This window comes from Macaca nemestrina, chromosome 1, assembly GCF_043159975.1.
Source record: "Macaca nemestrina isolate mMacNem1 chromosome 1, mMacNem.hap1, whole genome shotgun sequence".
NCBI classification, from domain to species: domain Eukaryota; kingdom Metazoa; phylum Chordata; class Mammalia; order Primates; family Cercopithecidae; genus Macaca; species Macaca nemestrina.
The window spans coordinates 26,708,543-26,733,153 of record NC_092125.1 but is presented as its reverse complement, the minus strand read 5'-3'; the positions used below and the strand labels follow the sequence as shown (position 1 = coordinate 26,733,153).

The window sequence follows — 24,611 nt, the reverse complement described above, 5'->3', positions numbered from 1 at the left end:
CTCATGTAATTTGATCCTCAGAGTAACTGTATGAAGAGGATAGCATTATAACCCTTTTGTAGAAAGGAGGAAATAGTTATCCAGGCATTTGTTCATTTCTATTACTTATTGTCTATGGGAAGACAGGGTGGGACTGGAAAATAAAACTTGCCCTTCTGCTTCCAGATCTTTAATCTTTCTACTACAGTGTAGACTGTAATATAATGTTATTATTAAATCAGCTTTCTTCCTATGTCACACCTTAGACAAAAGCAGAAGGGTGGCAGTAACGTTTGTGTAGGCTTGAAGAGCTTTTGTCATTGACTCAGAGTTACTGTGCAGAGGGAGACATGTAGAGCAATCCCTGGCATATATTTAATCAAGAAATTGTGATCGCAAGTGCATTCCAATGTTCCCTCTAATTCAGCCTTGCCCTTCTTCTCCTACAGTGGTGGAGTAGATTTTGTCAACAAGTGTGCTTTGGGCACTGTGCTGGGCACCATAGGGAATAAAGTTGTAGTTTATTGCAAGATCCTTGCTCCCAGGAGCCTGAAATCTAGACTAAATAAATTCACACACACACTAATCTATAGTACCAGCTCTGTTTGAAATTCGTTTAAGAGAAAAGAGAGACCAGTGAGGGCAAGACTAGCTTCAGGAAGCTGCAGGAAGAAGGCATCCTTTACAGCTAGTCAGACATAGATAAAGAACTAAATATACTGAAGGGTGAAGGCACATATTTCCAAGGGAAAACATGAGCCAAAGCTTAGAGGCAGGAACATCCAGGGTATGTGTGTGAGACAGTGAGGAAGCCATCTTGCCTGGGGCAGGAGGGTAAACCACAGTTACCTATTAGGAGGAGAAACTGTCAGCCAGGCCCAACCAGTGGCAGAAGCAATAAGAGAGAGCTTTGATGATGCTGTGGCAGGGACTGTACCCCGCCCCAGGTGTATCTGTATTGTTGACCAGAATGATCCTCAGAGGGATGTACTCAGTATGGATGTAATTTTTTTCCAGGAGTGTGAGAAGGAGGAAGTGTAGGGAAGTAGGAGAGAGGAGAAGAAATGCACTGGGGTGGGGAGGTTGTAGGTTTCTACCAGCTCACATTGTCCCACAGGAAAAGGCTTTCCACGAGGCACATCTCCTTCCTCGTCTTTGCAGGCTGATTCCTGCCAATGATCTTCCTTTGGGAGATTTCCCATTTTCTCTTCCCGTTCCTGCTTGGTACATACTTTTTCTTCTTATGGCAAATTTTGTATTTTTAGCCCAGGCAGTTGCTGTGGAAACCACTAGAGCTGAACATTTTGTTTCCTAAGAACAAATGCATGCTTAAATATTCAAGCAATTTTCTGTTGTTCAAGGAACTCAGATTTCTAGCGTATTGTTCAGACCACGTGAGAGAAATTGAAGTTTTTCTTCATTACTTTTAAGGGTCCCCACAGTAGTCACACTTTTCTAGGGTTGAGAGGAGGTCAGATTTGATGTTTACATCAAACATGGTAATCCCTTTCAAAAATAAGCATAAGGAATAATTTTATAATGTTTCCCTTCTTCTTCCAACTTTTTAAAAAGATCTTAACAATGAGTCCTCTAGACAATGAAGATGGGAGTTCATTTTTTCCCTCTTTGGGAGGGGGAGATGCATTAAGAGGCATGCCTCTTCAGCCTTTCAGTAAAGAGGTGCCATCTCTTTCAAGTCTAACTTACCTCAAACAACATTGGCATTGAAAAATAGCTTTTTGCTCAGTATTTCAACCTGTCCCTACTTTGGAGAAATTGTAGAAATTGCATTTGCTGTATCTGAGTAGTCTTTTTCCCCCAAGAATATTTCATATACACATTACAGCCTATGAATTACAAGCATGTCTGTACTTTGGTATCTGAGGTTCTGAAGCCTACCCCAGCCTCCAGATTTCGTTCAAGTACATTAGAGAATAAGAATGGATTTCCCACACATCTAGATAAAGAGTTCTTAACCTTGGGTTCACAAACTTGGATGGAAAAAAACCTACACCATTATTTTTGCTAACTTCTAACTCAGATTTATAATTTCTTTCACTTATGAATGTAGGCAACAAATCAAGTCTAATGATGACTTTGTCATCACTGGAACTTATTACAGTTGCTGAAGAGTTATATCAAAATTTCGTGCTTTCTTCACACTCCTTTGAAATTAGCCATTAGATATGCTGTGCAGTCCAATCTAATTTCTTGAGTTAATATAAGAATATATATATATTCCTATGGAAATTTGATTTATAGTATTTTGAGAGCTGTATTTAAATATAATTGCTATTCTTTGTAATAAATTATATTTTATTTTATGCATTTAAAAATGTTATTTTGAGAAGGGGTCTGTAGATTTTCCAGACTGCCAAAGGGGTCCATGGCACACAAATATTTAACAACTCTAGTGTTACCATCTCAACAAGCTGTCACCATCTATTCACCATTACTTCCGACATTTTCTGCACTCTGTTTATTACCTTTGAAAGCCACATGTAAAATTTATAATGTAAAAACAATTCTGTGGAAGGAAGTGGTATCAGTTATGGTAGTGTCAGGACTGGGAAACCATTCTGGATATTTTAACCAGGAAGAGATGTAATATAAGGAGTTATAGACTGGAGCTGAGGGATCAAAGGTCAAGGAATACTACCACTGACATTCTAGAAATCAGGAAGTTTAAGGAACTTTAGGAAGCTTTCACTAACATTCTTAGCTACTACAACACCAAGGGGGTATGATTGGTGGCAGAAGGATACCTGAAAGCTTCTGGACAGTGTCACATCTACAGTGTATGCAAGCCCACACAAGGCATACAACTGCCTGTTGCTGCTGCAGAAAACTTAATAGTTTCTATTTTTTTCTCTGTTCTCCAGTTCTTGCGGTTGCTTTACATTGTTGAAATGTAACTCGGGCTGGGATTCTGAGAAATGTAGATTTCAGGCTTCCAGCCTCTGGCACACAGAGACAGCATAAGGCGGGAAGCAGGGAGCATGCAAAGAGGAGTGCTGAGCCAACAGCATACCCAGCACACAAGCCTGGTGCAGCGGTGGTGTCATGGAGAACATCAGGTTTGGATGTTGGGATATCTGAGTTCTAATAGCCTTGCCTGTGTGCCTTTGGGTAACTCACACTTGTCTTTTCTGAGACGCAGCTTCTACATTTACAAAGGTTTAACTTTTAAACTAGACTAACATTTTGACTCAAGTCCCTTTTAGCTCTGAATTCTGATGGTTCTGGGAATGTAGTTCCTTGGAATTCAGTCCCTTGAAATAAAATTTACTTTTCCATTCACAAGAACTGATGAATGAGTGGGTCTAGGAAAAGTAGAGCTTGTTAGGCAATGGATTAAGGAAAAGTAGAGCTTGTTAGGCAATGGGCTAAGGAATTTTGAAATAATTATTTAGATTTCTTTTGCTCTGAAGAGAGGATACCCGTCCTTCCCAGTACCACATAATTATAGGCTGACATCTTTCTCTACAGTGTTGCTTGGGCAACCTATGTAGAAAGCAGTAAGACTAATTCCACAAGCCACACAGGAAGGTTTGATTGCTTTATCTGAGAGTTTCATCACTTACATGTATTTACATGAAGTGTTTGGAGATAATTTCTTACTAACACAGAGGCATCTCTGTGTGATATATTCAACCACTTTGAAGAATCTCCCTCTAATCTGGCTCCTATTCACCTTCACCATTTCCTCCACTCACTCCACTTCCCCATCATTTTGCCAAGTGAGGAAAAAAACAGACTAGGAATGCAAATATTTCAAATACCTACAATAGGTCAAAGCAATACAGATTGGATCTAGAGGCATTTTGTTGCTGTTCCATCACATTCATGTTAGCTCCCCAGAGGGACTCTGGCTCAAGCCTTCCAGGGAAAGTTCTCTTCTCTCCAGCAGGCAGGTGCATCCTGGAGGGCAGGAGCACTTTGGTCAGAAGGCTGAGCTCCTTAACCAAAAAGCCTCAGGGGTGCCATGCTGTCACCCATCAAGTGAAAGCTTGAGGAAAGAGGCTTCAAATGGCCAACATTGATTCTCTGAGCTTATTCTCTTGAAAGTGAAAGGATTATATGCAGCTGGGAGATCTAGTTTAGCAGGAATTTCCTTTCAATAAGGAAAGGACTTCATATTTGATTTTATACATTACAAGGGCAGGTCTTGGTTTACAGAACATATCAACAATTCTATTCCTGTCCTGAGAGTGGGGAGGCCTCTGGGCAGAGGTGGGGCAAAGTCAGAAGGCCAGGCTTCCTGGAATTCTTGGCTCTGTAGAGAGGCGATAAGCTGGTTGTATAGTCAAGTGGGTTGCAGTTTTGAAGATCTCTGCTTTATATTGCCTACTTTCTGCCCTGAAGTGACAAAGAGAAAATCAATTGAATTCACTTTCTGAAAGCAACTGTGGATTGCATATATGTAAAGACCCACGCTGAAGCTATTGCGGATTCAGAGATGAAAAATGCCTCATTTCTGTCTTCAAGATTTTATAAGCTGATTGGAATGAATTACTCATCCAAACAAATTTGATACAACTCTGTGATGACTGCTAAAAACCATATTTTATGAGAGAAAGAATTATTTCTGTCTCTGTGAATCTGAGGAGTCATCTAAGAAAACATGAGAGTTGTGTGGGCCTCGAAGGAAGCAGAGGAATTTAATAAATAAATGATGGGAAGATTAGTAAGGGAGAGTTTGCATTAGTAATGCAAAAGCCCAAATTTGTACTGAGGGCTAAAGTAGAAGGGTGAAGGACATTATTTGAGAAATAAGGAGTGGCCATAAGTTCAGTGTTAATGAATCAATACTACATATTAAATAAGGTGTCTTTAAAGAGAAACACACATAAAACAAGCTTATGTATTCACTGCTTGACAAAAATGTTATGACCAGATGCTCACAGGAACTTAACCTTGTATTTCTTCTAGGAACAATGGGTCAGTATTTGCTAATTCATTGCCTGCAGTAACTTTACAGAACACAACCACCATGAATAATGAGAATCAATTGTACTTGTCATCTCTGGGCTAGACAATAATCCAAATAATAGATACACTTAATTACTAAGTACTACTTGGCAGGCATTGTGGTAGTTGTAAGAGATACAGTGATGAAAGAGAGAGACACAGCCCCAAATCTCAAGTTTATAGATCATAGTGAATTTAGATGCTAATGTGCTCATTGCAAAAGTGATGGGTATGATGAAAAGGGAATTATGGCATGCTGTGGGAAGATATGCAGAAGGACCTAATCTACAGGTAGGCACTGTTACTCTCCTATGCATAGGGGACTTGGAGGCACACAATTCCTAAGTAATTTATCCCAGGTTCCCTTATCCCACTTTGCACAACTACCTCTGGGGGTGGAAAATGTTGGGAGGTTGGAAGGCAGAAGTGATGAGTAATCTCACTATAAAAGGAATCTTGATTTTATTGGGATTCACTTTAAATACTATAGTGCACAAATGCAAAGTGTCAGGAACTACTGCAAATGAAGACAGAAACGATGAACCTGCAGTGCTTCAATTTCAATGGTTGTCAGTGAGATACAAGTCAGTTTTCTAAGCATTTCATTATGCACAACTTTTCAAGATAAATCTGCTACATAAGGCGAGGTAATTCTCATGCAAATGAATTCAAGTTTCTAAAATAGGGAATTTCATAGAGAAACCTTTTTTCCTTCTTCCTTTTTTCTCCCTTCTACAGCTCTGCTGCTTTTCTCTTGGGACCATGGTTTCTCAACTGAACTGTATTCAATTTTATAATTACGTTTAGTATTGATATTTTCTGGTTCCTGAGAGTAAGAGAATCAAGGAGAGAAAAGCAAGTAGTACATGGTTTCCTCTTACTTTGCTCTCACTTTCTAGAGATTTAATTTGTTCCTGGTAATGGGTAATGACTCCCAAGAGGCCTTGATGACACATGCACTACAAATGGAAAAGTCTCTAGGGAAGCTCCTGTTTTCCTTGTTTATGTGAATACAACAGCATCCCTCTGTCCTTGGGCTTAAAGGAAGAAGCACTTGCCAGTGACAAGGTACAGGCACAAGAGAAGGCAGGAAATGAAGAGTTCTCCTTAGGGGAGAAGGCGTGGGATGGGGGATAAATGGGGGAAGCATTTGTTGGGTGGAGACCTTAATGAACGGCATGACAAAGAAGCCCCATTTCCACACGAAGGACGACCACTTCAGGATCCTTCAAGAGGGCACAGATTCTATTCACCTCATCTGGTGGCACATGTCCCAGTTCTGCTTTTTGTGTTTTGGAAACCTTTGTTGTTTCAACTGTGGTCATGTAGAACCACTTATTGTATGTACAGTGTTGTTCTACTTCCCTATACTCCTTCACAGTACAACAGTTCCTGAAGTGGGTGGAAATGATTACCCGTAGGTTTCTGATGGGAAGCAAACCCTTGAGAGAGAAAATGTTTGTCCAGGGCTCTCTAGCCAGTGAGTAACACAGCTGTGATTTAAGGTAACCATTACAGGCAACAGAGCAAACAGAAAAATATAGACAAGAAAATGTCTTTCTCTGGAAGACCAGCTTGCCAACTGAACATGTGCTGAGAGCTCCATCACTTGCTTTTAAAATCAGCTGACTTAAACAAATGTCTGAAAATCTTATACTCTACCAATGTCTATTTAAACATGGCTGATTAAATCCAAAAGAAGGGCAGATCAAACAAAAATAATGTTTGGACTTCAATTGCCAGATCGAGCCATTTGATTAAAAATATGCCTGTGCCTTGAATAGAGATTCTATATAAAAATATAGCTGAGCTTAGCTTTCTTGTTTAAAATAGGACACTTGTAAAAATGGAACACATGTGGGAGATTCTTCACAAATGGCCATTATTGTTCAAATTGGAAGAGGTGGATACATGTAGGGTTGCCAGATAAAATGCAGGATGCTTAGTTAAATTTGAATTTCAGATAAACAATGAATGATGTTTTAGTATAAGGATGTGCCAAATACTGCGTGGACCATGCTTATTCATTGCTTATCTGAAACCCTAATATGACCGAGTGTCTTGTATTTCTACTTGCTAAATCTGACAAGTTTAGTCATGTGCTTTAAAATCAACGTCTGGTTGTGGATATCAGAAGTGCAAATAATATCATAAATGCAATGCCTTTCCAAAGCATTCTCTAGTCCCTACTGCAAAGTTGATACATCTTGAAAATGCATATATCCTGAAAATGGAAATCCAATCAAAAGAACTTCCTCATGCTCCAAACACAGAAAATGTGGATCAACTATGCCAACAAAAGTTACATATGCTGCTAAGCTCGACAAAAAAGGAACTCCATAGGTAGTAGAAATAAAGAAATTCTCAAAGTCAAAAATGGTGATAGCCTAAAGCCACAGTGGCTCATGGGACAACAGGTCCTTGATATATATTTTAATGTATGAATATTGGGTTTTTCATGCCCACAGAGGACAGGTTATGAGATCTAAAGCCATTTGAGATGAGTAACTATAATGGAGTCTCTTACATATTGTTGCAATTCTTGAAAGCAGATTCTATCTGTGGAAAAATGATTTTAAAACACCTCCACCTATTAATGAACCAAGGAACTAGCTATCCATAACACACGTAAGAATTCAGAATCTTGAAATTACATAATGATTGTGTGTAGAGTCTAAATATACCCCACCCACGAGGTGTAGGAACCCCAGATTTAGAAAGCAGCATAAAACTGGACTAGCTTTGGTCAAATGCTGAGGCCCTGGCAGAGGCAAATATGAAAATACTGTGTAAGTGCACTTCCATCAATCAGTGCAACAGAATTCCCAATGAAACCCACCTGCAGTAAAGATGAACTTTTAAAAGTTACAAGAGACAACACAAGAAAATTCTGAGGAAAACCAACAACAATGTGAAAAAGAAAATGACCACTTCAGTAAAAAAAAATAAGAAAATGAGTATGTTTAAAATATTCATGTTAGAACATTAAAAAAGGCAAAGAAATCAGAAGACAAGAACAAAAATAGTATAAGAAAAGAAAAAAGAGAAATGGCATTTCTAGAAATGAAAAAATATATAGTTCAATTAAAATAGCAAATGATGAGTTAAACTAAAGCACATGTAGCTGAAGAAAGTTTAGTAGAAGGTAGAGCTGAATAAAATGTCTATAATGCAGGAAAGAGTGACAGAAATGGGGTGTTTTATAAAGAGATTAAAATATATGAAAGTTAGAATAAGAAGATCTAATATATATCTGTTAGAAAAAATGAGAAGACACAATATTCAAAAAGATACTGGCTTAGAATTTTTCAGAACTACAGAAAGATGTAAGTCATCATATTAAAATTATGCAAGTAATCCCAATCAGAATTAATTTCATAGTGAAAATGCAGGATAACAAAGATCAGAAAAAATAAATTGTACAGGTTCCAAGAAAAAAGACAGATTACCCACAAAAATAACTGCTAAGACTAATAGCATACTTTAGCAACAATAGAAGCCAGAATGAAATGGAATATTTGCAAAATGTTCAGCTGAAGTGTCATTGAAAGGTATGATGAAATACAATCATTTTTCTGTAAAGGAAGATTGAGTTTATAAATCACAGATTTTCACTGAAAAAACTGCTAAAAGTAACTGCTGATTGTATACACAACAAAAAAGGCTGTTTTGAGAAGCTTGAAAACAAGGTGAAACTAATGTTAAATAACATGAAAATGGAATGGGATTGGATTTAAAGCATACCAAGTTTCCTCTATTGGTCAATAAGAGATCTTTATTAGAATTGGACTTTGTTAGGTATCCATGTTAAAGAATAGAAATAAAACACATATGTTCAACAGAGTAGATGAAGAAAAGGAAAGAAAGAAAATGAATCTGTTATTCAAGTACCTTAAAAATAAGAGCAGAGAACATTTTAAAGTAAAAATGTTTTAAAAAGGTACAGTAGGAAAACAGAAAGCTGTTATTGCAATATTAATATCAGACAAATCTAGTTTTTAAGGCACAATAGCTGTGAAAAGGGTTATTTCTTAATGATTAAAACAGTTCAGGACCAGGCTTGGTGGTTCATGCCTATAATCCCAGCACTTTGGGAGGCAGGGGCGGGCAGATCACCTGAGGTCAGGAGTTTGAGACCAGCCTGCCCAACATAGCAAAACCCCATCTCTACTAAAAATACAAAACATTAGTCAGGCGTGGTGGCAGGCACCTGTAATCCCAGCTACTCAGGAGGCTGAGACAGGAGAATCGCTTGAACCCAGGAGGCAGAGGTTGCAGTGAGCTAAGATCATGCCACTGTACTCCAGCCTGGGCGACAAGAGTGAAACTCTGTCTAAAAAAAAATGAGGAAAAACAAAAACAAAAACAAACAACAACAACAAAAAAGGTTCATCAGGAAAATATAATAATCATTACATACTACAAACAGAAACTGACAAATAGAAAATCATAATGGGAGACTTTTTTTTTTACCTCCCATCAAAAACTGATAGATGAAGCTAATAAAAACTGGTGAAGATATACATATTTGCATATTCATGTTTATAAGCTTGATTAACTAGACATGCTTAGAACACTTTACCTATCAATAGAGAATTTAACACATACTTTCATCTTATAAGCATTTTTTCCAGAGGAAAGGAAGCAAGCAAAAACTCCCCAAGTCAATTCATAAAGCTATTCTAACTTCGACAGCCAAACAAGACAAGAATAGTAGAAGAAAAGAGACCTAAGGACAAACTCTTCATTTATAAACATAAATGCAAATTTCATAAAATATAAGGAAACTGAACCTGTCCATTTATTATTTTTAAAAAGTTCATCATGGTGAAGGAGGGTTTATTTTAGAAACGCAGGGATATATTAACATTAGGAAATCTATAAAGTAACTCACCACATTAACAGATTCAAGAAGAAAGTCAGATAAGCAACTCAATAGATGCAGAGGATGCATTTGATAAAAATTCAACATTCCTTGTGGTTTGAAACAATGCTTAACAAACTAAAAGAAGTTTCTTAGATTAAGAGAATCTAATAAATGTGTACAGTGAATACTAACAGCCTTGGAATCTATTCTTTTAAAGTCAGAGATATGGCAGAGATGCCCATTATTATTTCTAATCATCATTGTACTGAAGGTCTTAGGCAATACAAAGAGGCAAGGAAGCAGGAAGAATAAGGATCAGATTGGGAGAAACCAAACTTTCTATCTACAGACAAGCTATTACAAGTTATAAGAGAAAGAAGCAGTGTTCAGGGTGTGAATTTCATTCTGTAGGAGTATAATGACTTAAACACACACCTACTCCAGTCATTCCTGCTTCAGTCCTGGGTTTAGTTTGGTTACTCTCTGCAGTCTGTCATTTTTTTTTTTTTTTGATAGATTCTTCCTTTGGTCATATTCCCTACATTGACCACTGGATTATATCCTTCCATAAAACATTTTCTCCCTCTTCTTTTACTTACAGATCTATAGTATAAATGCAGCATGGGCTATCAAATATATTTTGGTGTTTTTTTTTAAATTTAACTTTTATTTTAAGCTCAGGAGTACATGTGCAGGTTTGTTACATAGATAAACTTGTGTCATGCATATTTATTGTATAGGTTATTTCGTCACCCAGGCATTAAGCATAGTACCCATTGGTTATTTTTCCAGATCCTCTCCCTTCTCCCACCCTCCTTCCTCCAATAGACCCCAGTGTGTGTTATTCCCCTCTATGTGTCCATGTGTTCTCATCATTTAGCTCTGACTTATGAGAACATGTGATGTTTGGTTTTCTGTTCCTGTATTAGTTTGCTAAGGATAATGACCTCCAGCTCCATCCATCCTATGGAGAGAACATAATCTCATTCTTTTTTATGGCTGAATAGTATTCCATAGGGTATATGTACCACATTTTCTTTATCCAGTCTACCATTGATGGGCATTGGATTGCTGGGTGAAATGGTAGTTCTGTTTGTAGGTCTTTGATGAAAGACACTGTTTTCCACAATGGTTGAACTAATTTACATTCCCACCAAAAGTGTATTAGCGTTCCTTTTTCTCTGCAACCTCACCAGCATTTGTTATTTTTTTGACTTTTTTAATAGCCATTATCAGAAAGATTTTGAAGCACCATCAAATACATAGCGGGATTCCATGTTCTAGCTAATCCACACTTTCAGTCAACACTGTGATGACAGATTGTAGGTCCCTATATTCATTAATAAAAAGAAATGTTATCAAACTTAATAGGAAGGGTGAATATTTTGATGCTTCCCTTTCAGTAACTGAGGATAGAGGCATTTACAATACTTTTTATCCTATTGTGGAACTTCAGTCAAAGGACCCAGAGAGTGAAATTTATTTGCTCTGATAATTTCACTGATGGAGTGACTGTCACAGCTGGAATAATATGCAGAGAAGAGAACAGCAAGGAAAAAGTAAATAGACATTACAGAACACTGGGGTTCTATCATTGCAAGTTAAGGAGGCTCATATAGTAGGAATAGTTCTTTCCTCCTTTTAAGAGTGATTTTATCTTTTTCCTCCTAGATTTCCTTTCCTTGGTGGCTGTGGAAATCTGTGCCTTTGCACAGTAGCCTCCAGAAGCATGTAAGCAAATAAGATATCTGACATTTACAAAATGTCTTACAGTTTACAGTGCAGTTTCACATACATTATCTCCTTAGATGCTCACAACATCCCTGAGCCTGCCATGTGGTGTCATTCCCACTTAATAAGGAAGGATACTGACTTTTCAGAAAGGTTAAGTGACTATTCAAAGTCATGCAGCTCATTTAGTAGCAGGGTCCAGATTCAAGCCAGTAGGTTGTCAATGTTTTTTCAGCAATGCATTGAAACTCAGTGACTGATACAATGGGTGGCAGTAAATAAGATATCAGAAGCCATCTGTCTGTAGGTAACAGCTTTTCTAGGATCCCGGGTCTCTGCCAAGGACAGAGGGCACAGAAAATGTCTTTGGAGACTATTGCACATATCCTTAGGGCTCCAAAAGTTTCACCCACTGCAGATGGCTCTAACCAGGTCTCTTGAATTCTAGTTTTGACTTGTCCACTGTGTTTGGAATCTTGGGCAACTTATGAAGTTTCTGTGGTCTTACTTTTTCTTTTCATTAAATAGAGTTAATGATAATTCCCCTAATAACATCAGGATTGTTGCAAGAATAGAGCAAATAATAAACATCATCTCAGAAGGCTTAAAGTGCAATATAAAAGCTAGAAAGGTATTGTTATTCTTGTCAATAATAATGTAATAAATAGTACAGTGAGACTTTGGTTTCAGTTAACATTTGACAGATGTCCATGGACCCCATGCCAGGTAAATACTGCAGTAGCTTCCTAGAATTGTGTGCATTTATTTTTCCAATTTGAAAAAATACCAAGACATATCAATATAAAAATTATCCACATTTCTAATATTGAAAATTAATACAAATTAAGAATATGACATCTCTTGTCCTCGTCTCCCCTTCCCTCCCCTCCCCTCTTCTTCACCTTCCCTATTACCTCCCAGTCCCACCCCTAGAGTTAATCACTGTTGACTGCTTCTTGTTTTCTTCCCTTTAGTTCCTGGATTTTTATGAAATGTGCTACACTGAGAAATAATATTGCTATGCAAATAATGACCACACCTTACAATCACACGGAGCCCTATAGTTTATGAAATACTTGCTTAAGTACTATCACCTTTGAGCCTCCTAAGAGCCCCTAAGAAGCGCTTATTATGACTTTTGTATTGTGGTTCAGTCAGAGTAATACCATGGAATCAAAGCCATGAATCTTGCAGCAATCACAGTTGAGTGAGGGAGATGAAAAAAAATATACAATATGCTTATATATTTTTAAAAATTTATATTAAAATACATTTTACTTATACACATAAGTTTTATATTATAAAATGTATATATTTATAAATTTTTAAATATATGTAAATGTATATGTTTTTATTATAAAGTATATATTTAATGTATTTTAAATATATAAATGTGTACTTTAAACATGTAAATAAAACATATATATCTGTTATATACATATATATACATACATATATATACACATACATATATATATAAAATTAATTCAGCCTAGGGCCTGGTAGAAAAGAGAGGCCAGGAAATATTTTATATAGGAGATTACAGTAGAGCACAATTATGAATGATATTAAAATCTAGAGAGCAGTAATTACTCAAGGTCAGACCACTAGAAAGGACTCAAACTCATATCTCGTGGCTCCAAGTCCAACTTTCTTTCTCCCACACTTTATTGTACAGTTTGTGGTTTGCCCATTCAAAGCAAGCATGTTTTGTGTAATATTTAACCAGAGTCAAAGGAATTTCCCAGCTTCAAAGACATTTAGTACAGCTGACAGAGACATGTGATTGCCTGAATGGATTCTAAAGTTCGTAGAATTGCCAGTTACTGTGAGAATACCCTTGATGTGTCAGAATGTGTATGGTGTGAAATAGATGAAGTAAGGAAAGTTTCCTTTTGGATCGTTTCTCCTCAAACCCTTTAGACTTCCTGGCTCTCTTGCTGTCTCAGGCTTCTCAGGCCCCATTGTGATAACACAACCAAGGCTACCTGGTCCTTAACACGGGCCTATCCCTGCATTATCCAACACTGACCTGCCAGTGTGTCATAATGATGCTTAACAGGCTGCAGTGGAATCTGGTGTGAGTACATTACCATGATGTGATCAATTACTAATCATGGTGTGAGAGTGGTTTATGTAGTGAATATTTAGTTCATTTAGGCAGGAGATATATAGAAACTATAGTCCCTTGACTCAAAGATATGGCTTTCTAAAGCTACATTTTGAGATGTGCTGCCTGAGGAGGGAAATATGATTTGTGTTGGGCAGTGGGGGATTAGAAACCACCAACTCTGTTTACATGTGACGCTGGATCTCACAACAGCAGAAATAACTGTGACCTTGCTTAGCTTATTTATTTGTTTTCCATGCTGGTGGTGACTGGCTACTTTGGTAGGGGAGGAAGAGTGAAGGTTTTTCTAAGACAAAGGACAACACATGGAGTGTTCAGCCCAGAGGGGCTCCCTCCCCTTGGCCTTGTGTCTTATCACCCCTGTGGCAGGAAGGAAGATGCCTGCTGGGATTGACAGCTCTGGCAGGGCCACCTCCGGTTTCCTGTTCTTTGGGTTGCCATGGTGGCAGGGGGCAGGTAGCGGGGGGGGCACTGGCTACCAGAGGAAGGGTAGCTTAATGAAGCCAATAATGCTTCAGGAATTGGGGAAGAAAAAGCCAGGCTTAAAGATGTCCCGACCAAGAAATACTATTATTTGGACTACGAGAGCTCAAAGGCCTTTCCAATGCCAGCACTCAGTGACTTCATAACTATGAAGGGAAAGGGCAGAGTGGTATTGGGGAGTATCTGCTAAGGGAGCCAAAAGTTTTACCAGCCTTTGCCTGTCCCCATGACACCTCTTTTATTTCCTGTCCTTCCCATTGCTACGGTAATTTGCATGGGTAGTCACTATGCCTATTGTGTTTATTGCTTTATCGCAACACTTAGCACTGTGTCTGACACATAATAGAAAATTAATAAATATTGCTGAATGACCTTTATGACTGTCTATATCTATTTGAAGTAAAATCCCATTGAACTATTTCCTTCTGTATAGTCTATTCAGACTTAACACTTTGGTTAACAAACAAATTAAACTTGTGCATAGGACAAAAGACTACAAGGAAATTATCAAAATATTAATAACTTCCTTTGGGAAATATAAATATGTTTATTTCTCTCTGTTCTATTTTGGTTTAACTTTCTTTTTCTACCTTTCTATAATTAAAAAAAGTGTGTTAACTTTTGTAATAAAAAAATCTTCAGCAAACTTTATTAAAAAATGTAAAATCTTTTTTTGGGGAAACTATGTTCTGAAGAAATAACAACTACTGTCTTCCTATAATGTTTGGGGTGCAGCCATGGGTGGGCTTCTGTGCACATATGTACATATCTACATATGTAATACCTGTACATTCCTCCAATGGAGATGTTAATTCCTTCTTTTAAAGTTTAGTGTAACCAAATAAGAAAGACAAGCATTGCACTTGGTAAGCTCTTCCAGGACAGTAGCATTACACAATTCCTCCATGAACATCTGCAGAAGTGCTTCCCAACTTCCCAACTGATTAATTCTACAACCTCATCTCTTTCTGGGCCCATCTCCTCACTGCCAGCAGTGCCCAGCAGTGCCCAGCATCCTCCACTGCTGCCATACTGAATTGCTTGTAATTACCTGAGGAAGCTAAGTCTTGTCTATTTCTGCTTTTGCACCTTTCCACCTAGGAAACACCTCTCCTTCAGAATGCAGCTCACTAAAGTGTCACACACTCCATAAAGCCCTTTCTGGCTCTTTTCCCAACTCTACTCTTCACCTTTATGGACAACTGATCCCCCATCCTCTGGGCATTCGTTGCACCCCATGAGGATCCCCATCGCAGGCCTGCAACCCTGGACCGTGCTTATCTGCACAAGTTTGTTCCTCCACTACCCTTTGGCTCTCTGCAGGTGAGCAGCAGGTCTGAGTGCCAGAACCTAGCCCAATTCTTTGCACCTAGAAGGACCTTGAGGGTTGTTCGATAAAGGAGCAAAACTGACCTCAGCCTGCCAGTCCCAGTGACAGGTTAACGGCAGGTGATGACATAGTGGGAAGAAAGGCATGGGGGGTGAGGACGTGTTTAAAATTATAATGAAAGTCAGAAAAAATGAGAATTTACTGCAGCCAACTTTTAGAGATGTAAACTGACTTGCCATTCGTTTTGGATCTCCCAATGCATTACGTTGTTGTTTTTGTCTAGAAATGTCACCTGAGATGATGCTGTTTATATCTTGTCTGTCACAAGTTCCACGGTTTGGTGGTAAGAACACAGAAACTGGCTTCTGTGCTGCTATGGTAATCATTACCTGTAAAAAACAAAATGAAGCAAATAACTTTTATCCTTGAGCCCATAAAAAATAAAAAAAAACAGCTTTGAGATACTGCCTAATTAAGATGTAAATGTTCACCCCATATACTCCAAGACAACTATGATAATTATAATAGCACATTCATTATATTCACAAACGTTTGCAAAGCACCTACCATGTGCCAGACACTGTTTGCAAGTGCTGGCACGGCTCTTGCCAAGGGACTGGGGACAATAGGTCCTTTCTACCACGGTGTGGCTTCATTCTTCCCTTCCCCCAATATCCATGGGGTACCATGCTCTGACCTCAGCCTGAAAAGTGAAAGGTATTTAACCCCCACCTGAACATGTGAAGGAGGGAAGCCTCTTCTCTTTTCCCACAGCTCCTTGATGAGAGATGCACCAACCATGGGGCTTCAGAGAATGAGGGAGACCATCGTTACGGGGAGATGCAAAGGTAAGGAGAGAGAGAAGAGGCTTTCATATGCTGACGATGGGGTGGAAGGGCAGTAAGACGGGAGACTTGAGAAATGGGAATTGCAGTAAGGAGCTATCAAGACAAGAAATGTGTAAAGAGAATGAACTAGAAGATAGTAGAGAAAAATGGATAGATGGACGCTGGGGAAGAGACCGGGTGTGGGAGAGCTAGAACTAGAGAAAGAGTGGTGAATGACAAAGCAGTTGTGTTACTTCACTGTGTCCCGGTTGTGCGCTTCTCTTGGAGAACCTGGGGCCTCTCATTGTTTAGCGACTTTAGCCCAGCTTGAGATCCTGGGTCAGCTGCCCAGGCTCATTTATTTACTTATAAAATGCAACCCATCAAACTTAGAATCTAATGAAGATTCTTCTCTTGGCATAATAGGGCCAGTCTGGGCATAGGGCATGATCTGGTTCCTAACCCACTCTCCAACCTCATTACCTCCTACTCACCCTTTTGCTCAATCCACACTGGGTTTCTTACTGTACATCAAACATTCTTCTCCTGCATTTGGCCTTAACATATAGGCCTTTAAGCCTATAACGTTCTTTGGGCAAATATTTACATGTCTGTATTTCTCAGTTTATTCAGATCTCTGCTCAACTGTTACCTGATCCTAAAAGTCTTCCCTGACAAACCTATTGAAAACAGCTTTCCTTATCAATCTTCAGGCCCAAACTATGATTTTTTTCATATCCCTAATTACTATCTAACTTCACACATTTATCCCTTGATTCATTCAACATATTTATCTTTGCCATTTAGAAGATAAGAGCCATGTGTTGGGAGAGATTTCTCCATGAGTCTCACATTTCTGCCTTTCTTGTGAACAGAGACATGGACTTTGTTGCAAATGATCTCTTCTAGTTCATTTGTATAGTAAACACCCTGGAAAGTGGAGAGAGTGTCTCACTCCAGAGCAAAGACCAGGAAAGCTTAGTGACCAATTAGAAAAGATTCACGTTCCCTAAACTCAGTGTTCTTCTCCTGCAATACAACCCACTGCGTGTTCCCGTCACCTGGTTCCACGGATCCCAATTCTCACAGGGTGATGCCAGTGCAAGAAGAGGCTGTTATTCTGCATCCACTGAAAATGTTGCAGGCTAACTTTTAGCTTACAACTAGGGTAAAATGCTTTAAGAGTGGATAGTCAGCTATTTAATTACATTTAGTTACATCTTGGTAAAGTTCCTTCCCACCCTTCCCACACTGCTACCTATGCCCAGATTCCCTGTTCCTCTATTAGCCACTATTGGTGTCTAGAGCACAATAAATTGCAGCCGCCCTCAGTGGGGCATCCCAAGACCTAATCAGGACTCACATGAAATAGCTTAGGGAAATTCCCAACCAGTGGGGCTGATCTCAAATCTCCTATCTCCGCCAGATTTGCACCCAGGAAGTCAATTTAGATAATCCCCTGACTTTTCCCCAAGGCTTGCAGAGTTTGAATTTTATCTGTGGGAGTTATTTATATAGAGAGTTTTCTTCGTGCACAAGCAAGGCTGAAAATTTACAAGGTTGTTTTCATAGCTCCCTGATCCTCAGCTGTCTTAAGAACATTTGATTCAAAGGGCAGTTTTGTAGCTAATGCTAGCGGATCAGTTGGTGAGACTGAATTGCTGTTTTGCCTGACTTAACCTAAGTATGGTTTTAAAGAGGTGTAATTATTTATTTGCATTGGTAATAGAAGCACATGCAACAAACTTTATCCCCAAAGGTCTATGTAATTGAGTTATTATAGATCAATTTGTATTTTCTCATTCAATTGCATTACAATTTTAGAGGTAAAAGTACTTATTCTCATTGCTTACTGGTCTACAAATGGAAGTGATTACTGCCTCAATTGTCATTCTCCAAATGTTTATTGAACACCTATAATGTCCAAAGGATAGTGTTAGGCTTGCAATAAAGCTGGCAAACAAGTGCACCCTGATCAGGTTAGAGCATGATATGTGTCTTAAATATAAACAAAAGGTTAAGTATCAGTATAAGCAAAATGCCATGAAGGTTTTAGGAAATGGAGTGAGGGGGAGTAAATAAGATTCTTATATAACATCAAACGCAGGGCTTGATTTAGACTAAGTTTTCAATAAGTGCTTGTATAATTGAATGCAGGAAAGAGAGCATATCTTTTGGGGAAGATCAATGATTTTATGGAATAAATGTTATTTCATATAGATCTTGAGAAATAGGCTAATGTAAAATCTCTGGGAAAGAGTCCAACATTTTAGTAAATGTATAGGAAAATGAGAAGATGGAATTATCTGCCTTTGAACTCCTTTTACTAATGTTTCATGACTTTGTTCTCGCCTCTGCTTCTAATACTAAGTAGTATTAGTAATTATATTATTATTAATTACTACATCTTATACTATATAGTTATTAATATAATTACTACAGGTATTTGAATTATATTAGTAATAATATAATTATATATTAATGATTACAGTAATAATATAACTACTAGTAGTAATAATGACTAGTGAAGTGTCTTTATCATATTAATCCTTGTTTTCTTTTCTAGTGCAAATAAATAATTTTGATATTGACTAATGCATTTTATTATATTTCCAAAGTCAGTTTAGAACCAGGACCACTCTAGACAAAATTGTAGTAAAGCAAGGGGAATTTGTCATCACTGTTCCTTTCCCAGGCAACACATATTCTGAAACATTATACTCACACCAGTATAGGCCATTCTTGGTTCCTAAATCTTAAAGAGTTCCCTGTCTGCTAATCCATAGCTAAGTTGCTTGATAAACAAATGACCAAAAAAAAAAAAAAATTATATTGTAATGGCTTGCTTTTATCTGATGCTACATATTTAAAGATGGCAGCATGGAGCCAATCTGAAACTCATAGTCTTAAAGCGATGATTCAGATAGTGGGGGTTTTGTTCACCATGACAAGCTGGTGGTTGAAATACACTACACGCTGCTACATTTATACTATCTTCTTTGGAATCATAGAATTTTAAAGCTACAAAAGACCTTGGATATCAACTTTTAAAATAAGGAAATTGAGGCCTAGAGAGATGGAAGAAAACAAGTAAGCAAGAAAATAAGCAAACACAGATTATCCAGTCATGATTCACGCTAGCAGCATCAAACTAGATGAAATGAAAATTCAGTGCTTTTAATGTATAAGCTAGAGTTCTTAGCAATTTTAGGAGCCACTACTTATCATTGTTCTGAAATAACTTAATTTCTAATTAAGACCAGGTATCAAACTGACAGTTAATGGGTCTCATTATATGAAAAAAAATTCTGAATATTATGATTCAATTATATATTACAGGTTTGTTTTTTCTGGTTACATCAAAGACAAAGCAATTTTCATTATAGAAAATTTAAAAGCTAGTAATTTCTAAGTGACTGCTGTAAGATCATACAAAGTGTCAGTGGTTCAGCAGGGATTGCAACTGAAATTATTGGCCTGCTCTTTAAAGTTTTTAAGTCCCAGAACTTCTGCCGTGGACCCTTATTTCCCACAATATTTCCAGCTGTGTGTAAGTTTTAAATACATAAATGTATGCTTAAGTATTTGTGAATGTATTTAGGCAACTGCTGTCTGAAATCCAAAGAATAATCTCTGATGTCAAGGAGTTTCTATCTGGCTGGGAATTCTCAAGAAGTATATTCTATCCAGGAACAAGGAGGTTAGATAATCATATGGCTTGTAAGCTTCCACAGATGGTTTCTACCTTGAAGTAAGTAATAGTAACAGTAACATAAACCAGAGCAAAGTTTTTGACGAAAGGCCCTAGAAGCTCATAGATTTTCTGTCTGACATTTTCACTCCTTTCAAGCCACATATTAATGATGCTGACCTTTTTAGTAATTTGATTCTGACAGTGACACAGCAGCAACAGTACTCAAAGGCTGACAGCCTGATGTGGGCAAGCCAGGGAAGTAATTACTGCTTTAAATCAGAGAAGAACTATTTGTGCCTCTGTAGCAGGAAAATTCCGTGTTAAGCAGGAACACTTCCATGCTCTGAACCATATTGTATCCATCATCTTTCTGTGGGTTTACTTCCCAGGGCTCAGAAAAACTGGCTGCCTATTTGTGCCTCCAGACATAACAAGCATGTTTTTTTGTTTTTTGGTTGTTTGTTTGTTTGTTTGTTTGTTTTAAGACAGAGTCTTGCTCTGTTGCCCAGGTTGGAGTGCAGTGGCATGATTACGGCTCACTGCAGCCTCGACCTCCTGGATTCAGGTGATGTTCCCACCTCAGCCTCCTAGGTACCTCGGACTACAGGTATACACCATCACACCTGGCTAATTCTTTTGTAATTTTGTAGAGATTGGGTTTTGCCATATTGCCCAGGCTGATCTCGAATTCCTGGACTCAAGTGAAGACAGACCCTGGAAATGTTGGACTAAGATCTCAGTATCCTATAGATAAATTCACGGTAAAATGAAGGTGCTTATGAAAATGCATTTTCGTCACATAACCTTCAGGCTGTAGTTTTGGATAAGAAGGAAAAGGGCAAGTTAAAGAATATTTTTAACTTAAAAAGTGTAAGCAAACTCAGTTTGCAAAAGACTAATTGGATTTTCTGCCTAGCCATTCCTTATTTCCCCATTGCATTGCACTTTTCCTGGAAGAATTAGATCAGGCTGGGCAATTTAGCTTTTGGTTTGTAACCAGATTCATTTCCTATCCCTCCTGGGTTTTAGCAGAGTTAGCTTTTAAACTATAGGAGGGAAAAACCACATTCTCACACTCAGAGCCAAGATTTCAAAACGATTTTTCAAACACCATTGACTTCTCAAATTATCAAATTCAATTCTTCAGCACTGTACTTGGACCATTCTAAACTATCTAGTTTCTCATATCTACTGATGATATAGCCAAAGGGCAGAGACTAAATGTGGACTTCTTGCTCCTACTTACTGAATTTCCTCATTCATGAGGAATAACTCATGCTTTGTCCCCATGAGTATAGGGCCATCGTTAACCTACACAGCACCTTTGGAAAATGGCAAAATATCCCATCTTTGGGTAGATGTACAAATTACCTAGCAGAGGGTGATTTTGTGAGAAACAAAAGGGCCTCTTGCCTCTGAATAAATGCTGCCCTAATCTAGTGCTTTAGCTTTGCATCATAAATATAGCAGAGGGAGTTGAGCTAATACTAGCTGCTATAACAAACTAGCTCAAAATGACCAGTGGATTAAAACAACAGAAGTTCACCTCTAGTTCACAATAGTTACTTATCAGCCTCCAATAGGCAGATGGAAGAAGGCAGAGAATGGAGAGGTCAACCTGCTTCTTGATCTCTTTGGCCTAGAAATAACATGCTTTACTTCTGCTCGTGTTCCACTGACAAGAACCAGTCACATGGAGCTTTCTAGAGGATGGGGGGAGTTAGGAGGTATAGTTCATATCTAGGTAGTCACTTTTCAGATACAAGGGAATTTCTGTGCCTTATGATTTAATAACATGCATTTTGAGCAAGTCAAAATGTTCTTGTGGAGGCCTACATTCACCAGGACACCGCAGAGCTGCTAGTGTTCAATTTAGGAGGCTGAGTTCCAAATGCTTTTCATATGCTAACGGCTTCAGACTATAAATTCATGTGAGCATGGACTTGGGAGTCAGCCAGAATTATATTTAAAATCTCACAAATTGCTTAACCACTCATGGTCTCAGTTCTCTCATCTATACAATACAAAATAGAGATAATAAGAACCTCAGTTCAACATAATGAATCGAATGGCTTGTTTGTCTCTGTTCCTTTCTGAAGTCCCAGTAAAATAAATATGAAATGTAACAATGTTATAATCTTTAAACCCAATTGGACAGTGACAGCAGATAGAAATGTCAATACATTTTAGCTGATGGGTGGTGGACTCATGAAAGAGAACTGATTTGATGTAATGAAGCAAATAAAACTTTATAATGTAGTGAGGGGGTGAAGAAATCCAGCAACAAGCAAACTGATTTATACCACAGAACACTATAAAGGCTCAGAAATTGGAGAAAGGAGGTACATCTGAAGAAAAGACTGTAAGATTGAACTGAAAACAAGATTAACTGCCACCATCCTGGGAGCTGGAGAGAGATGCAGTGCCACGTGAAACATGGGCTTACAGACAAGTCTGTGAGTGGTATGGTAAAACCCTTATCTTTTTCTCCTGCTTGGTTCCCAGATTTTGAGAAGCCAGGATTACATGTGCTCTCTTCTGGAGAAACTTCTGGGCAAAAGAAAAGGCCTATACACATCCTCATTGGGGGTGTATTAGTTGCTTGCTGCTGCTGCAACAAATTCCCACAAACTTGGCAGCTTAGACCAACACAAATTATCTTACACTTATGCAGGTCAAATGTCCAAAATGGACCTCTTTAGACTAAAAGCAAGGTGTTGGCATTCTGGGGGATCTGGGGAAGCATGTTCACTTGTCTTTTCCAGCTTCTACAGGCTTCCCACATTCCTTGGTTTGTGGCTCTCTTCTTTCATCTTCATCTTCAACGTCAGCAACATCAGACCAAGTCTTTTCCACACTGCCATCTGTCTGATTCTTACTTCTAATTACCTCTTCCACTTTTAGGTGCCCTTGTGATAATACTGGGCAGCCCAGATAATCCGGGAAAATCTCCCTATTTTAAGGTCAACTGATTAGCAACCTTAATTCCATCTACAACCTTAATTTCTTATTGCCATGTAACCTGATACAGTCACAGGTTCTGGAGATGAGGACATAGCTATCTTTGGGGGACATTTGATCTCATCTCACAAAAATGCATTTGTGTCCTAGACTAATCACCTTGTGAGGCCCACTGGCTGCCAAGCTGTGCCCATGCAGACAGAGCTCCCAACTGGCTTTTTAGAGCCTCTCCCTTATACATGAACTCACAGTCAAGGACCATCAGACATTAGGACACCTCTCAGAGGTAAGAGAAACGCATACAAGCACACTCGAACACATATCCATGCACTGCACTACACCACACACACCCACACTTATACTCAGATCCCTCTCACCTCTCACCCACCAGGCCTACAACGGTGAGAGGAATGTGAGTATAAGTGTGGTTGGGTTTGGTTATAGTGCAATGCATGGATAAAGGCTCACCCCCTGACCTTTTGTAGGGTTCTGTGGTATAGATCAGTTTGCTTGTTGTCGTGAACTAGCTTTTAGCTTAACAACCTCTGCTGTATTTATGATTATGGCATCCCTGACTACAGATAGAGCAAGGATCTTCATCAGGCACATGGAGCCATTCCAGAATGAATAGGGCTTGCTGTATATTCTTCTGCTTTTCCCCTAGAGTTAGAACAGAAGGAAGGCTGGAACTACTTATCAAAAAGCAGATGAAGCTGGGGCCTATTGCCCTCGGCATCTGGGGCCTATGGTCCCAGGCCAAGTAAAAGAAGAACTGTGAAAGAAATGTTCTGGCCGTGTGTGAAAAGATTAGAGTGTGAGGTAAAGTTGGAATACCCTGGTCTACTAGGCTGCAGACAAATGGGCCAGGTCAGAGAGAGCTGTTGAGATGTCGGGTAACATGAGAGGCTGGGGACATGGCCACATATGCTACATGGTTTCACCCTGTATCTCTCCCATTCTTCCCCTTCTCTTTTCCTTCCTTAATCCTGCTATTTCTTTCTTCCCTCTCTATAACCTTTCCCCACTTTGGATTTTGTCCAAATCTCATATGGAATTATAATCCCAAGTGTTGGAGGTAGGGTCTAGTGGGAGGTGATTGGATTGTGGGGGCGGATTTCTCCCTTTGGTGCTGCTCTTGTGATGGAGTTCTCATGAAATCTCATTGTTTAAAAGTGTGTGGCACCTTCCTCTACCCCAGTCTAATGTCCCCTTTGCCTTCCACCATGGTTGTAAAGTTTCCTGAGGCCTCCGCAGAAGCTGAGCAGATGCCAGCATCATGTTTCCTGTACAGCCTGTGGAACGTGAGCCAATTAAACCTCTTTTCTTTATGAATTACCCAATCTCAGATATTTCTTCATAGCAGTGAGAGAATAGACTAATACACATCTCCTCTTTTTTTTTCCTTCAATGTCCCTGCATGTCTTTCTGTCTCTGTACCTGTTTGTCACTTAAACTCTCCATATTATGACAATATCCTCTTAGTTTACACATAAATACTTACCAGAGTCAATGTACCTTTCTCCTCATTTTCCTGAAAATGAGTTTGATAGATTATTGCCATTTCTGGCATATTATATCACCTGCCTCCCCAAGATTTCTAGGAATATATGAAACAGGAAATGTAATAAATTGCTTTT

At 38.6% G+C, this 24,611-nt stretch overlaps 1 long non-coding RNA gene across 3 annotated transcripts in view; it reads left to right on the top strand.

Moving 5' to 3' along the window:
- The window catches only part of LOC105493016 (uncharacterized), a 129,800-nt gene that overhangs the window by 39,210 nt on the left and 65,979 nt on the right, over positions 1–24,611 (top strand). Inside the window, exons 2-8 of one of the 3 annotated variants that reach the window (XR_011610905.1) lie at positions 15,776–15,835; positions 16,267–16,340; positions 20,499–20,620; positions 22,322–22,476; positions 23,125–23,260; positions 23,639–23,793; positions 24,210–24,275. This is a non-coding gene — a long non-coding RNA (uncharacterized lncRNA). The remainder of the gene's footprint in view (positions 1–15,775; positions 15,836–16,266; positions 16,341–20,498; positions 20,621–22,321; positions 22,477–23,124; positions 23,261–23,638; positions 23,794–24,209; positions 24,276–24,611) is intronic. The other 2 variants (XR_011610906.1, XR_011610907.1) reach the window with 2 other exon arrangements.